This window comes from Macrobrachium nipponense, chromosome 11 (assembly GCF_015104395.2).
Source record: "Macrobrachium nipponense isolate FS-2020 chromosome 11, ASM1510439v2, whole genome shotgun sequence".
NCBI classification, from domain to species: domain Eukaryota; kingdom Metazoa; phylum Arthropoda; class Malacostraca; order Decapoda; family Palaemonidae; genus Macrobrachium; species Macrobrachium nipponense.
The window spans coordinates 14,761,377-14,776,930 of NC_061087.1; the positions used below are offsets into that span (position 1 = coordinate 14,761,377).

The 15,554-nt window shown below is 35.7% G+C and overlaps 1 long non-coding RNA gene across 3 annotated transcripts; it reads left to right on the forward strand.

Moving 5' to 3' along the window:
* Positions 1-1,988: 1,988 nt before the first annotated feature.
* LOC135210926 (uncharacterized) lies at positions 1,989-15,542 on the forward strand. Of its 3 annotated transcripts, none has more exons than XR_010313658.1 (5): positions 1,989-2,198; positions 7,223-7,246; positions 7,398-7,600; positions 10,235-10,399; positions 15,018-15,542. It is a non-coding gene; the product is annotated as an uncharacterized LOC135210926 (long non-coding RNA). The 3 variants fall into 3 exon arrangements; XR_010313718.1 differs by having other exon boundaries at positions 1,990-2,198; positions 7,398-7,558; positions 14,889-15,542; XR_010313626.1 differs by having other exon boundaries at positions 1,991-2,198; positions 14,889-15,542.
* Positions 15,543-15,554: the final 12 nt, after the last annotated feature.

A 15,554-nucleotide genomic window follows, 5' to 3' on the forward strand; every position in this document is an offset into this window, starting at 1 on the left:
ATGTTCATTTATATGGTTGAAAATAGCTGAGTTCTGTTGTCCATACCTAACTGACCGTTTGTGTTGTATTAATCTCTGGGGAAGTGATTTTCCTGTAAATCCGATGTAAGATTGGTCACAGTCCTGGCATGGGATCTCATAAACCCCTGTTTCCTTGCGGAATGTCTTTTGTTGGACGTTAATCAGGGATTTGGCTAAGGTGTTTGGATAAGTAAATGCAAAAGGGTTAGATTTTCCGAGGGTCTCAGTCACTGTCTTAATCCTATCCAGGTGAGGAATTTTTATTTTATTGTTGGGTGGCACTTTGGTCTTGTTTTGAGGGGGTCGGTAGAAAATTACGTTTGCTTTGTGAATTGCTTTCTCAATTATATGGTCAGGATACTTTAAAGACGAAAGTTGCTTACGAATTAGTTCAAATTCTTTTTCCAGGAAATTTTGGGGACAAATTCGTAAGGCTCTTAAGAACAGGTTGCTGGCTACACCTATCTTGATAGCAATGTCATGATAGCTAAAGTAGTGAATGTATGAAAGTGAGAACGTTGGTTTTCTGTATATGGTAAATTTGTATTCTGTCGTGTCTCTGATTATTAAAACATCAAGAAAAGGAATTTTGTTTTCTGTTTCCCATTCAACTCTAAATTTGATGCTGGGCACTAATGCGTTTAATTTTGAAAGGAATTCATTAGAATTACCCCACCTATTATCCCAAAATGTTAGAATATCATCTACATATCTCATCCACAGCATGTTTTTGGGTTTTATTGCATTTATTACTGTAGTTTCAAAGTATTCCATGTACAGATTGGCTAATGAGCAGATTATCATCGCTAGTGATCACTATAATTTTTTTTTATTTAGGTTTGGCGTTTTAGCGTCATCAAATTATTTTGAAAATCGGAAACAAATGAAAGGTAAAAAACGAATATCATGAAATAAGTTCTTCTAGCCTGGAAAATTACTTTTGGATCAATTGAATTTTGATTATATCCTCCTTCAAGTCTGGCATTTTTAAGTGAGCCAATAAGGCTGCTGTCTAGGCCACCCATTTTTGTCATCTAGGCTGTGGGAACGTTTACTAAATTGTCTAATTTAAAAAGTAACAGGATTTGGAAAAGTTTTAAAACTATATTAAAATAGATTAGGATAAGAAATTTTCAAAGTTAATGGTATTTGAAAAAAGAAAAAACATTTCTGGTAATGCGTAAAATGTACTGTACTAAGAATCCTGGAAACCAAATTCTGGCAACATACAAATTCTGAATATTTCAAATTATAAAATGATATCTTATAATCGACTATCTTGAAAATTATGGCCGCTTATATTACTATTTGATTTTGAGAAGCCGTGATAAGGTCCTTTTAGGTTTTAAAGTAACTTGATACCTGAGTAAAACCAACGTTGAAATTCGAATTACGCGGGCTTTTGACTAACGTAGTTAATAAAATTGATTTGCATACTTATATAACATAATCAACGCATTGCCCAAAATGAGCTTGGATCTGTTGTATAGAGGATTATTGAAAATACATCTACAATATTGGCTGCTTCTCTCAAGGAAAGCGATATATGAAATGATAAAATTCTTTTAGATATTGACTTACAACTCGCATTAAGAGTTGACCTTGGTCCTTGCCACAATCGATGATAAACAAAATCTAAATTCTAATAATTTTGATATTTTCCAAGTCTAAATATTTTTAAGATTTTGATACTCAGGTATGATAGGTTTCCCAAATTGACGAAGGTGGAAAATAAAAGGAATTCTGTTTATTGTGTTTTGGCTATATCTTGGTTGGGGAGGGGTGAGTAAACCAGAATAGCCACAGCAATATAGCAATGCAGCTATTTCGTAATTATGCCGCTGATGATTCATTAAAGTAAAAATGAATCCTAAAAATATTAAATCTTTATGGGTAACTTTGAAGTCAATACCACTTTTGAAATCTTTTATTCTATTGTTACTTTTCTTTTTTGCAGTGCCGGTGAGGGTGACCATTCTGACCTAGAAAACCATTTTAAATAACACTGTTATGTTTCCTAACATTACTGGAACCTTCGTCGTGACGTCATCAGCCCAGTCAAGTTGCCGGCTGTCGGCTGTCGTTTCTTACTGTGTCCAGACTTCAGTGACTAAAGAGTAAATTGAACTGACGTCGGTAACCTTTCTACTGTTATTTCATCGTGGAACGGGAATTAGGTAGGTAGGACATTTTTAAATGTGTAATTGAAATTAGGCGCCATGTAAAAGTTTTCTGATAATTGTGATGATTTTGACCAATTTTACATAGTACTTGCAGAAGTGCTGGTTTAACTTATTACCATTTGGTAACCTATGTCAGTGATAGGATTTCTTGGTAAAATAGTGTTTTCTAGGTGACTTGGTTTGGGAAACAAAAATTATGTAATAGTAAGCTAGGTTAAGTAGCTGTATATTTCATTTAACTGGAGAAGTCTCCCTACGTAACCTAACCTGACCTAGGGTGCTGCAAATTAGTATGAAGTAGATATCCTTAACCTATCGTAGAATGCGGCATTCTAAGTTGATTCCCCATGGAGACACGCCATGTAACTTAAGAAAAGTTGTAAAAATCAGAAAAATACCCCAGTAGGGTAGCCCTAACAGCAGGGGAATGCTGGCAGGAAAAAAATAATTTAAAACGGCATCATTAAAATAATTTTCGAGGATAACTGTAACCAAGTACAGCAGTAGGTACCCTTGATAGGTTCATGGTTGGAATTTGGGTAATTCTAGGCAATAACTCCATACAGACAGCAAGATATGTTCCCACGAGTACGACAGCCACTAGTGATTAGGGCATCAAATGTATTACGTCGTGTTTAGTGCTATCCCCTGGGGGTTAGTTACAGTCGACCCTCCAACAATAACGGTAAGTTCTTAATAAGCGACCCAAATACTATAGGAAAATAATTTCCAAAGAAATAACTGACGTGGAGATATTACCTAGATCTACTGGAATTTGTTCCTGATTAACTGTCAGAGGTATGCAGCATGGCTAGGTGGAAGGGGTTAAGAATGGATGATGTATGTTGTTGCAGTTCTACTCTTGATATATCATGTCGAATGAAAATTTTTCAGCATGAAAATTCTCCGAAAATAAATAAATGATTGATTTGCAAATAAAGATTGTTTTTTCATGTATGACCAGAGTTCTTCGTTATGTTTATGCATATTAGTCTAGCCTAGTTGGCTTATTGATCGCAAAGGTGTGGGTAAATTGTTTGAGCACCTTTATTGACCTTGGGTTGTATCTGTCAACAAAAAACTATCGTTGCCAAGACCTATTGTGTCTGGAGTTTCATAGAGCAGTGTTCTTGGTCCACTGTTACTTTGCTTATTCGGGGAGTAAGCCTACAAACTTCGTTGTTGTTGTTTGGGGGAGTAGAAAAGGTCTGGCAGAGCCTAAAAAGATTAAAAAGGTGTTTCGCGTTGAGTGCAAGGTACAGAATTTTATAGAATATTTATTTATTAGATTGAACATTACAAAAAATGTACATTAAACAGTACAAAAAATTATATCTATTAAAGTATAGCATCTTAATTTTCGTTGGTGAAATAAGGCTATATTTGACCATGTTTTAATTTACATTAAAATAAGGAATACAGTACCATGTGTACAACTTATACATGAGGGGAGGATCTTGCACACATCCCAAGTAAGCAGGAGGTTGGATCATGCCTTATTAGTGTATACCAGTGCTATGGTTGTTGGCCTAGAAAAGATGATGTTCAGTATGTCGATGATGCAACACTTGTGGGTGTAGTAGTTTCCACTTAGGGGAAATGAAGTTGCCCTCAAACCTCACTCGGGACATGGAATGGTGTAGTCAGTAGGTTATGAGGCAGAATTCCAGTAAAACGAAACTTGCTATTAATTAGCAGAGCTTCGGCTGGTCCAATAAATTGATTTTTTCAGTTTTTCAGGTCATTTATTTAAAAAGTAAATTTCATTGATTTGATTACGTAGGCTGTTATCCGTTGGTTAAAATACCATCGGACTGAAAACTTAAGCAGATTACCAAGTAATGTATATGGTATAAACTGCCAAGCCATGTTTTTCCTGAAATTTTCGTGGGCAGCACTAGACGTGCAATTGGATTGGGCTACAGCTAGTGCAGTATTATAAGCTTTTGATGATATTGAATGTATGCTATTTTACCAAAGTTCTTGATGCGATTTATTCTTTATTTGATTTAAAGTTGTCAAGTAACATAACCAAGCCGGATAGAATTTTGTGGCAAAAGCAGATAAGTTGTGTTTGTTTCAAGGTTTGTTTTATAATGAATATTAAGTAGTGGGGAATGGTAAATGGGACAAAGACACCTGTTAGCATCATGGCAGCCTTGAAAAGGAGAGGTAGGACAGGGTTCTCTATAGTTGTTTTCTTTAGAATTTATATGTTAGTGTACATACCAAGATATGGTGCCCAGAGAAGCATGCAGGCCTTTTATTATATCTTACCACTTTCCAGTTCATGTGAAGCTTTTGATTTTGGAGGTTCTCTGTGGGTCCATGTGGCATGTTTTTTTGTTTTTTTTTTGTACATACAGGCTAGTTTTGTTTCCTTAAATCACAAATCTGTCATACCTCATTGAAAGATTTTTTTTTTTTTTTAGTTTTAGGTTTATGGTAAGATTTTTTGTTTTGTTTTTATAAACTTTTAGTTTATTAATATCGCCAACTTTTCACATTTTAATTATTGTGGCAGTATGGATGCCAAATACTTAAGTCCTTCCCATTGTAGTTTATCTTGACACAGTCTTATATATTTGGATTTTCATAATCTTTTATGATTCAGTTCAAAGCATTTTACTGTATAATGGTAGATTATCATAAAGGTAGGTAGTTACCAACAGTTAGAATTTGTTAGTATAGTTTGGAATTGTACAGACGTTTTTACATGCTTGTAGTTGCCTTATTCTAGCTTTCTCGATTTCAACATGTTGAATATGACTGTGCATATTCAACACACCACAACTTCAGCTGGTGCAATAAATTTATTGTAGTTTTAAAGTAATACTATAAGAAATTTTTCGATGAAATGACACAAGTTTAAATACCATCCAAATTGAAAACAATGTACGTATTGTATAAATGCCTAGCCATGTTTCTACTGAAACTTTCATAGATTAATAATGTGGCATTATACAGGGTGTCCATAAAGCCCTGGTACCATTACAAGTATTAATTGCTCAGAAACTATATAACATAAAGCAATGCAGTTTTTGTATAATATTCTACATTTCCTCAAGTTAACATTGTTGTTTGGTTTCTGAGCAATAAGTACTTTAATGGTATTGGGACTTTATGGACACCCTGTGCATGCAAGTGGATGGGTTGTAGTTGGTGCAGTATTTTAAGGTTTTAATATTGAATGTAAGCATATGGAGAATTTTATGTGTTATTTGATTATCAACGTTTTCAAGTAGCATAACTGGTGGATATAACTTTGTGGTAAAAGCAAATGATAGGTTTGTGGCTGTTGCAAGGTTTCGTCTACTATGAATATTGAGGAGGAGGACATAGTAAGTGGGGCAAGGGCACCTGCTAAGATGATCGTAACCCAGGAAATAAGTAGGACAGGGTTCCCTACAGTGGTGTACTTTAGAATTAACAAGTTAGTGTACATATCAGGATATAGTGCCCAGAGAAGCATACAGACCATCTACTTTGGCTTACTGCTTTAAAAGCTTTTAATTGTCAGAGAAATCGCCCAGAAATCTGAGGCTAAATTCAGTTTTTGTAAACAGGCACGTAAGCCCAATGGTGGTGAATCAGCATCTTTTTGTACTTGTAAAGATAGAGATTTTTAGTCTAACTTCACATAGTTTAACAAAATTTTGTAATTTTGGTTATGTTAACTAGCGCACGTTTATTTCGAATTCCATTACGTATTTTTGTCGGTTTGTTAAAAATATATTTTTTGAGGCTTTTTGTTCTTAGAATTTCGGACAAGTGGTAGTTAACCTGTATCTGCTTATGAATTCTTAAGACATGCCATACCAGCTTAGACACCATTATATGTACTAATTTCAGACCTATCTGCCGAATTCCAGAACAAGAACATACCCCAGTTATCAGTGACCTTAAACCTGTGATGATCCAACAGTTTTGTTCAACTAGCCATTATAAGGGCAGTGCCGTTTTTACTTGAAAGTGTCATTCCATTCAATGGGGTTCTTTTGACAGCAACTTCAGCAGTTGTTGGGTGTTAGCATAAGTGATGTGTCATACAAGTACATACACCGAATACAATTTTAAAAATTGTATGTGCATGTATGGCCATTTATATTTTAAGATTGTTCCTCCTTCCTTACTGATTAGGTATAGGTAACAGATAAGGGAGCAGCACTTCTAACTAAGGAACTAGGATAGTGTGCACGTAGTGAATATACCCAAGGAATTAGAACAGAGTGTGGGGAAAACATACCCAACGATTAAGACTCTGTGTGTGTGTATGTGTGTGGGGAGAACATACCCAAGGAATTATTATAGTTTTTTTGGGGAACATAACCAAAGAATCAAGATAGTGTGCGTGGTGAACATTCCCAAAGAATTAGGGTATTGTGCATGGAGAACATAACCTAAGGAACTAGAATAGTGTTTATGGTGAACGTACCCAAGGAACTAGGATAGTGTATGTGTGGGAACTAGATAAATGTGTGTGGATAACATACCCAAGGAACTTGGATAGTGTGTGTGTGTGTGTGTGTGTGTGTGTGTGTGGAGAACATAACCAAGGAACTAGGATAATGTGTGGAGAACATAACCAGTTTGAGAGGTGTTTCAGCCATGGGGAGTTCTAAGCAGTCAGTTGATAGTATTAAGGTAATATTGTTCTTTCCTGCACCAGAGTAATTAGGTTCAGACAATAGTTATCATGGACAAAACTTTGATTTATTTAATGCTGTTTGGTTTCTGGCCATTCTGTTCGTTTGTTGATATGGAATGACATCAACAGATTTTATTAACTTAATTGTTTAGAGAATTTGGAAAGCCGAGTGTTATAATTTAAACAAAACACCTGTTATTTTCTTTATATTTTAGTGTTCATACATTTCAAAATGTCCCTGTTTTCATATGGAGATGAGCAGAATTCTATAGATTTGTGTGCATGGAAAGTAGTTGTGGTATTTGTAATTAAATGTTTTTTAGTTTTAGAATATTGACTGATGTGTTATAGATTTGACCTTTTTTTTCAGGAACTTCAGCAACACCAAAAAAATGTAGGTTCATCAAGTGAGGGTAGATTCTGAGCTTTTTGAATGTGTTTTTATGCATATTAATGGCTATACGTATATATCATATAAAGTTGTTTCATAACATAACACCCTATTCTTTGACGCTCCTACTAATTTTGTTCTTTTTTTATGCTAGTCTGAGATCCTGGGTTAGAACTACAATACAGCACTAGAGCCAAGAATGCAACTTGAAATTTTTCAGAGCTGTATCTCGAAGTGATTGGGCAACATGGCAGGTTATGGGTATACAGGTACCACCATTTTACCCGAGGAGATAATCCCAGTCAGAAAGCTGCTGTATGTTTCCTTTTTGTCTTCACAGTTATTGAATTTAACTTTGTAAGTCAGTGTTGATTGCTTTGTTTGACCACAACACTTTCTTAGGGATCTTTTGAAGGTACAAACAATTACTCGACAAATCTTTCCCTCCTTTTGATAATTCACACCTGGAGTGGAAGATTCATGGTGATTAGGGAGAATAAGTTTGAGGGTTTGTTACCGCAGTAGTTTAACTTTTCACCTGCACCTCATAAGATACAGAATAGGTAATGAATAGTTGGTACAGTATTGGTATTAAGCTAAGTTAAAACTGACCACGAATGTAAAATTCTTAGCTCTTCATAGTACCAGCCAAGGTTGTTTCTATGGAGCATCAAACTATTCCAATGTGAGGAAGTAACCATTAGGGAAAGTTTCTTTAGTAATTCTTGCTGAAGGTGTTGCCCCAAGATAATGTGGCACCTCAGAGAATAGAGACTAGTTGATAAAGGCACTGGTTCCTATTTATGAAACTATTACATTTAAATTTGCTATTTTGGGGTGTCTGGTAATTTCATTGCAGTAATTTCGTTGTGGTAATTTCGTTGCAGCAATTTCATCGCATAGCAAATACATATTAGAGAATTTCAGTGCAAAGTAATTACATTGCAATGTATTAAATCTCACGGTAATTTCAGAGCAGTAGTTCAATAGTTCTAAACAACCTGCTTTTTGCCCATCGCAAGGTAATTTCAGAGCAATAGTTCAATAGGCCGATAGTTTATTATTTCTAAACAACCTGCTTTTTGCTCAAACCACGTCTACTACTTTTCCTATTTAAGAAAGTGTTACTTACAGTTTTATTCAGTTTGTTTTAGCCCTCAAAATGGCTCTTCAATACGTCTTAAGCTCAAGAAATAAGAAAAAGCTCATTTATAATGGTCTATTTGTGAGAGAGAGAACTGGTGAAAATGCCATTTGGAAAGGTGATCAGGTTTATACAACCAAGTGCCGGGCTAGAGTTCATACAAATCAAGAATCTATTACAAAACGAGTTGGGGAACACAGTCATGCAGGCAATGATGCTCGTGTTAAAGCTACTAAAGGTATAAATGCCGTAAAAGAAAAAGCCATTTCGACGCAGGAAACTACTCATTGCATCGCAACCCAGGCATACATTTGAGTATCACAAGCTGTTGCTGGTCAGCTATCAACCACTCAGCATTTAAAAAGGAATATTCGAAATGCTAGAAGTGTAGCAGCACAAGTCCCTGCGAAACCTGCATCTTTATTCCAGTTAAATATACCTCCAGACTACACGGTAACACACGCAAATCAACTTTCTTCTTTTTGACAGCAGTGATGGACTAGACCGAATTATCATATTTTCAACTCAAAGAAATTTTCAGGTATTAGCCAGTGCAGATAAATGGTATGCAGATGGTACTTTCCAAACAACACCCCCTTGATTTAGACAGCTGTACACTATTCATGGCATAATGAATGGCGATGTTTGCCTCTTGTTTATGTTTTAATGGCTAAACAAACCGAAGAGAGTTACAAGAAGCTTTTACTAGAACTAAAAACCTTAGAGCCAACATTATCACCTAGCCAAATAATGACCGATTTTAAATGCGCTGCAATGAATGTTTTTAGGTCAGTTTTTTCCCAATTCAATTAAAAAAGGTTGTCTATTTCATTTTTCACAATGTATATTTCGGTCTATTCAAAGGAATGGCCTAAAACAGTTGTATGAGAGCGATGCAGATTTTGCATTAAAAATGCGAGTGATTATTTCAATTGCATTCGATGTAGCTGGCACATTTGAATTCCTAAATGATGATAATGATTATCCTGAAAATGAGCAGCCTGTTTTAAATGACGTGGAGGATAACTGGATTGGACGCCCGAACCGTCGCTCAGGACGTTGACCTCCTCGATTTGATCATATTTTATGGAATTGCTTCGACGCTGCCAGGCAGGGTGCCTCTAAAACAAACAATTGTTGTGAAGGTTGGCATCGTTCATACAACGAATTGGTTGGCGCATCACATCCTACTATTTGGAAGTTTCTAGATATTTGGAAAAAAGAGCAATCAAGAAATGAAGCTATAATGGAACAGTATGTCGCTGGTACAGACATTCCTCGCCGTAAAAAAAAAATATAAGGATAGTGCCGTTAGAATCCAACGCATCGTTAATGATTATGAAAATCGAGAATTGCTCGAGTATCTTAGGGGCATTGCCCATAATTTGTCTTTTTAAATATTGATGGCAATAGGTAATTTTTTTTCTTTTTTAATAAAAATAAATGTGTGTGATTTTAGCTTATCTTTGTTTTTTAAGCAATCTTTTTTTTATTACCATGTATTAATATGTATTAGTATTCGATAAAAAATTATTTTATTCCCCCTTTTTAATCTTATGGTACATATAGTTATGTGATGAAATTACCGTGAGATGTAATGCATTGCAATGTAATTACTTTGCACTGAAATTCTCTAATATGTATTTGCTATGCGATGAAATTGCTGCCACGAAATTACCACAACGAAATTACAGTGAATCCTATTTTGGTTGTGGTAACTTTGTTTATAACTTAATTTTATAAGCATTTAAACTGATTATATAAATGAACAAATTTATGAATAAAGATAGAAATAATTAAATTTAACTGTTGTGAGTTGGCTTGAGAATTTTTTCCTTGCATTCTAGGGCAGTTATGGAGTCAGGATATTGTACCTGTACTTGAACTAAAGATCTCTTGGAAAGTCTTAACATCTGTGAAATACAGTAGTTCCAAGAAAAACTTAGTCTCCAAGGATTGGGTTACTATTTTGATTTTGTGTATGGAGAAAGACTCTTGATGTCATATACAAGGTACGTATCAGTAATTTTATTAATTTTCATATTGCATGAAGTTCATGTCTTGAACAAGAAAAGCTTGGCTTTGTGATTACAAAGTTAAAATACTAATAATTATTATGTTTGGAAACTTCATGACTAATTTGGAATGTACAATGAGGCATTTATAAAGTGATGAAGTTCTTAAGGAAATGATTAACAGTTATTTACCGATAGTTATTTCTTTAAAATATTAACAGGTGACATTTATTTGTTTTTTAAATTTCTGTATCTATTGTAATGAATATGGCTACTTTTTATAGTACATATATATAAACGCATTTTCTGTCATGTGGGATTTGTAGCCTACTTCCATCAAAAATGCCCCTCTCAAGGAGCTGGTTTTCTACATTATTTTCTTAGTCTGTGGCAGTGTTGAAAAAAATAAGGTGACGTCTCTGATCACTGTAACCAATATTCCATTGCTTTGAAACTTCACTACATGGTATCCAACTCATTTCAGATCCCCAGGTTAGCTTCCATATGGTAAGATCTTCTCAGGACCATGTTTATTCCTACTGATGCTAGATGTCTGTGAGGCATTTGGAAACTTGCATTGCTCTGATATCTTGAAGGCATTTGGTGGAGTGAAGCATAAGTCTTTGTCGGATAAGTTCTGTCAATGGAATTACCAGAATTTAGACTGGACCACATTCTGTTCATTGTTAATGATACCAAATCAACTACTACATTCATGATATCCATTTCATTCCCCTTATTCTGATTTTACCGTAACTGGGAGAGGAAAATAAATTAGTGGCAATAGTCCCCTTACCTTTACCTTCAGTGTACATCTTAATATTTCGATTGTTAAAATTGAATGTACTATTTGGAATTGCAGTTTAACTTAATTGTACCAGGTTTTTAATGTGTTGACCTTATTCACCCATGTCAATACATGTTTCCTTTTGGGCGCTTCATTTTTGTAACAAATTTCTTGTTCCTTTTCAAACAGTAACCTCATCACTCTGGAACTCGGATTACATTTACCCATGAAATTGGTAATATAATCAGATTGCCTAGATTTATAGTTTATTTTCCGACGGAGTGCTGTAATCTTTTGGAAAGCTGTTTGATTCAGCTATATCATTGTCATTCAAGACAGAGTTTTTGCTTCCTTCAAATGTCAAATTTGTATTCCCTGGGCATGTACTACTAGCTAATGGCCGTATATCTTATCGGTTCCTGCAATTTGGAAGAAAAAAATGGTTTCGCCGTTTTATCGTACACTTATTATGGAAGTGCTGCACTAGTGTCTATAATGTGGCTTTTGATCATGGATTTACTTCTGCTGATGGATAAGGCTCAGACTATTTTCCAAGAGAAAAAAGTTATACCTGGTATATCTTCTGGTTTCCGTTATTGTGGAGGTGTTGCAGGTGGTTTAGATTTGATTAATCTATGACCCTCAAGTCAACAGGGAGATAACACTGATATGTAAAGTACCTCAAAAATATTTAATACCATTTATTCTGCCAGCCCAATGGGTATGTTGAGGTCATGGTCACCTTTGAGAGGAAATCGAGAGACCCTTTAGGAGTGTGTAGTACTGTAGGTATGTTGAAATATTGTATTCTTGTTTTAATTTCGTAACTTATAGGTTTGGGTAGTGTTGCACTGTGGATCTCATGGTGTAGAAACTCTGTTTTAATTTCGTGACATACAAGTTTGTGTAGTATTGCACTGTGGATCTCATGGTGTAGAAACTCATGACAGGTTAGTTCCAGTTGTCAGCTTGGACTACAGTACTTTAATGGTATAGTCTCGTGTACTACCAGCAAGGCTGTCAGTTCTGTAATTGTGGAATTTGCTACTGCAGTCTCCATATACACATTCTAATTTCAGGATGCTGAATATACTTTTTGGTATTAATTGACTTGGAGATTTCTAATTTCAGGATACTGAATATACTTTTTGGTATTAATTAATATTTTCTGTGATCTCTGATCAGTTCCCCGAATTGATACTTTAAATTCTCTGGTCTTTTTAGAAATACCATTATTCTGGGAGAGGATTACTGTTAGGGGAGGTTAGCCTATATGTCTTTGCTCATATTTGGGCATTTATTGTGACTAACAGTTGTTGGTATTAGATTCAGAAAGAAACTTACTACTTTTGCTATGTTGTTTGTTTGATGGCTGATGTCCTTAAAATTTTGTAGTGGATAAAAATGTCTTGTTGTAAGAGGATTATACTTTGTAAATTTGTCTTTGGTTGTAAGAAGATGGTTTTACCTTTAAGACAACTAGAGCATAAACGACAGCATGCTGAAGCACGGGCGTAAAGGGAGAAGTGGAAATTATATTCTTTCCAGTCTCATCTTACAGAAAGAATATCATACTATGGGCTTTTAATTTATGCAGAATATCTCTATATTGGAGAAAGAATATCTATATTGGAGAAGGAATATCTCAATATAGGGGCTTTTAATTTATGCATGGTTTCATCTAGAATTAATATAAATTCTATAATGATCCACTTGTATTATTACAGTTTGGTATTGGATTTTTAATTTGGCGTTTTCATCAAGACTCCATTGTTTTGCAGGGTGTCCCTCTGTTTTTCATGCTAAGGTCACACATTCACGTATCAACGCACGCACGCCCACGCATGAGCAGAAATTGGTAGTTGGCAACAGCTTACGTCAGTAAACCGTAAATGTAATGTAAAACATACGTAAAATCGTAGACGTACGGTGACGTGTCGTCAGAGTGCTAAGCTCCGCCCATTAGGGCGCCGTAGCCCGCTCCAGTTTTGAAATGTTCAAAACAAGTCGTGAGTGGTCACGCTAAATGCCACCTGACGTAGCTCCAGGCATTGCACGTGGGACCCACGGTGACTGCTGCGGGGTAGGCGCTAGGGTCACCTGTATCGTTCGCCGTCGTTGTTTTCTTTCCGGCGTGAAGCACGTGGGCCTCCTAATTGCGCTGTAGCCTACGGCGAAACCGATTCACACATTTACAACCCTGTACGACATGGCAACGCTGTAGCTTGGTATAAAAGGTCAGGTCGGCGCCCTCAGGTCAGCTGTTGTTTCCGTCTCCCGAGAAAAGCAGTTTCCTTCAAGTACTCTCCACAACGCCCTTCAAGATGCCGAACCTCCTAAAACGACCAAGGAAGGGACCATCAACGTCACATCTTGGAGGACCTTCTTTCGTCCCGGAGAAGACTCCTACAGTCACTCCTACAGACATTCAGGACAGGGAAAATGTCAACTTCCACCTATAGGAGTCGGAGTTGGATGAGATTCTGACTGATGACATTGACAGCGGTACGGAAACTATCCATGAAGCTACACTCACACACACACACACATGAACACTTTCCCGGTAACACTGTATTCTCAGTATTATGGAAGTGTCGAAATATTTATTTCTTCTGAATAGCAGTCTTACAAAAATGGTGTAACAAATAATGTAAATATCTGAGAGGAATTCCTATATACATCTAAAAAATATTATCTTGAATAGGTAGAATTCCTATTTATTTCCAAGAATGTTCGATAAGTTATTAGATGTTATTCTATATCGCTTCAATATAAATTGCCCATAGTTAACAGTTTTATAAGTATAAGTATGTCTGAATGGTAAAATCGAAAGACAATTCTAGTGCTAGTCTTATATAAGAGCTCCCAAAGCGTTCATAAATCATAATTCCTAAAACTACGTATGGTATTCCTTGTCGACTGGTTACTTGGTTATTGCTATAAATATCATCTCAAGTGGGGTTAATATATAATCAGTGATGTGCTCATTTCTCTCTCTCTCTCTCTCTCTCTCTCTCTCTCTCTCTCTCAATGATAATAAATCTCGATTTTGTGTGCATATAATTTTCAACTGTAATATTCAGCTGTGTTGTAAATGTCTCGCGGATGCAAACAGAATAAAAATAAAAAAAATTTAAGAACTGTAGTAATGTGCTCATACCCCTGGCAACAGCACAGCCCCACAACGGTGGCGTGAAGTTGACGTACATAGAACATTACACTATCGGCGTAAGTTCCAGGTAGACGTCCGACCTTGCTTTCTTTGCGCGTACATTTGCGGCGCAATTTACGGTGCTGGCTTTACGTCCGGTAGCCCGTGTCCTGGATACCAGCTGTTCAAGGTCATTTCACCTCGATGATGCCCACGATCCACATACGTGGGCATACGCCGTCGTGATACGTGAATGTGTGACCCCAGCCTAACTTCCCAACTGCTGCTCTTTGTGCAGTTTCGTTAAATAGCTAGGAACCCCAATTTGTTGATACATTAAAGACACTTTGAACCCAATATATATATATTTTTTTTGAGGTAAACTGTATATACTACAGGGGTTTTATAAAAAAAAATTTTTTAATTCTTTAATTGAGCTTTGAGAAAACATTGGTTGAACTTTGTGTTATATTTCAGCATTAATTATTTTATCATATTACCACAAGTACTGTTTTCTGAATTTCCTAATTTTTGAATTTTTATTTCAGGTATTTTGAGTTGAGGTGGTTATATAAACTCGAGGGATGAAGAATTGATTAATGTAAAAAACTTAAAATGTAGAAATTTTGTTGAGCTTAAGAGAAGTTTGGACGATTGTCATTGTCATGCTCTTTCAGAGAAATGGCCGATGGAGAACTATAAGTCAACGAACAGCTATCTTTTCCTGCATATGTATGAACTGTGAGAAATTACTGATGAAGAATTTCAAGTCGGTAATCTGTTAAATTCTCTTGGAGAACTCAAGTCAACGAATCTGTACGTCAAAAAACCACTTCTGGAGACCAATGAGTTAGTGGTTCAATCATCTTGAAAAAAGTTACTTTAGAAAGGATGCTGCTGTACATAGATAAGAACACTCAAGAAAAAAGTTACTTTAGAAAGGATGCTGCTGTACATAGATAAGAACACCCAATGTATAGAATTTTTTAAAATTTCCTTGTGGACTGAAAATAAGGATGATAACTCATATCTTGGGGTTAAATCGGCTTAAGTGAAAATTTACGTGCACTATGTGACTATATCTGCAGAGTATATGTTTTGAAAATGATTATTTAGAGTCCTGGAGAAAGATATTCAATTTGTCTAGATGTATCCTGTCCTTATTAATATATTTAGCAGGTTAAATAAAGCTAAAATCAGTACTTGTTCAGTTT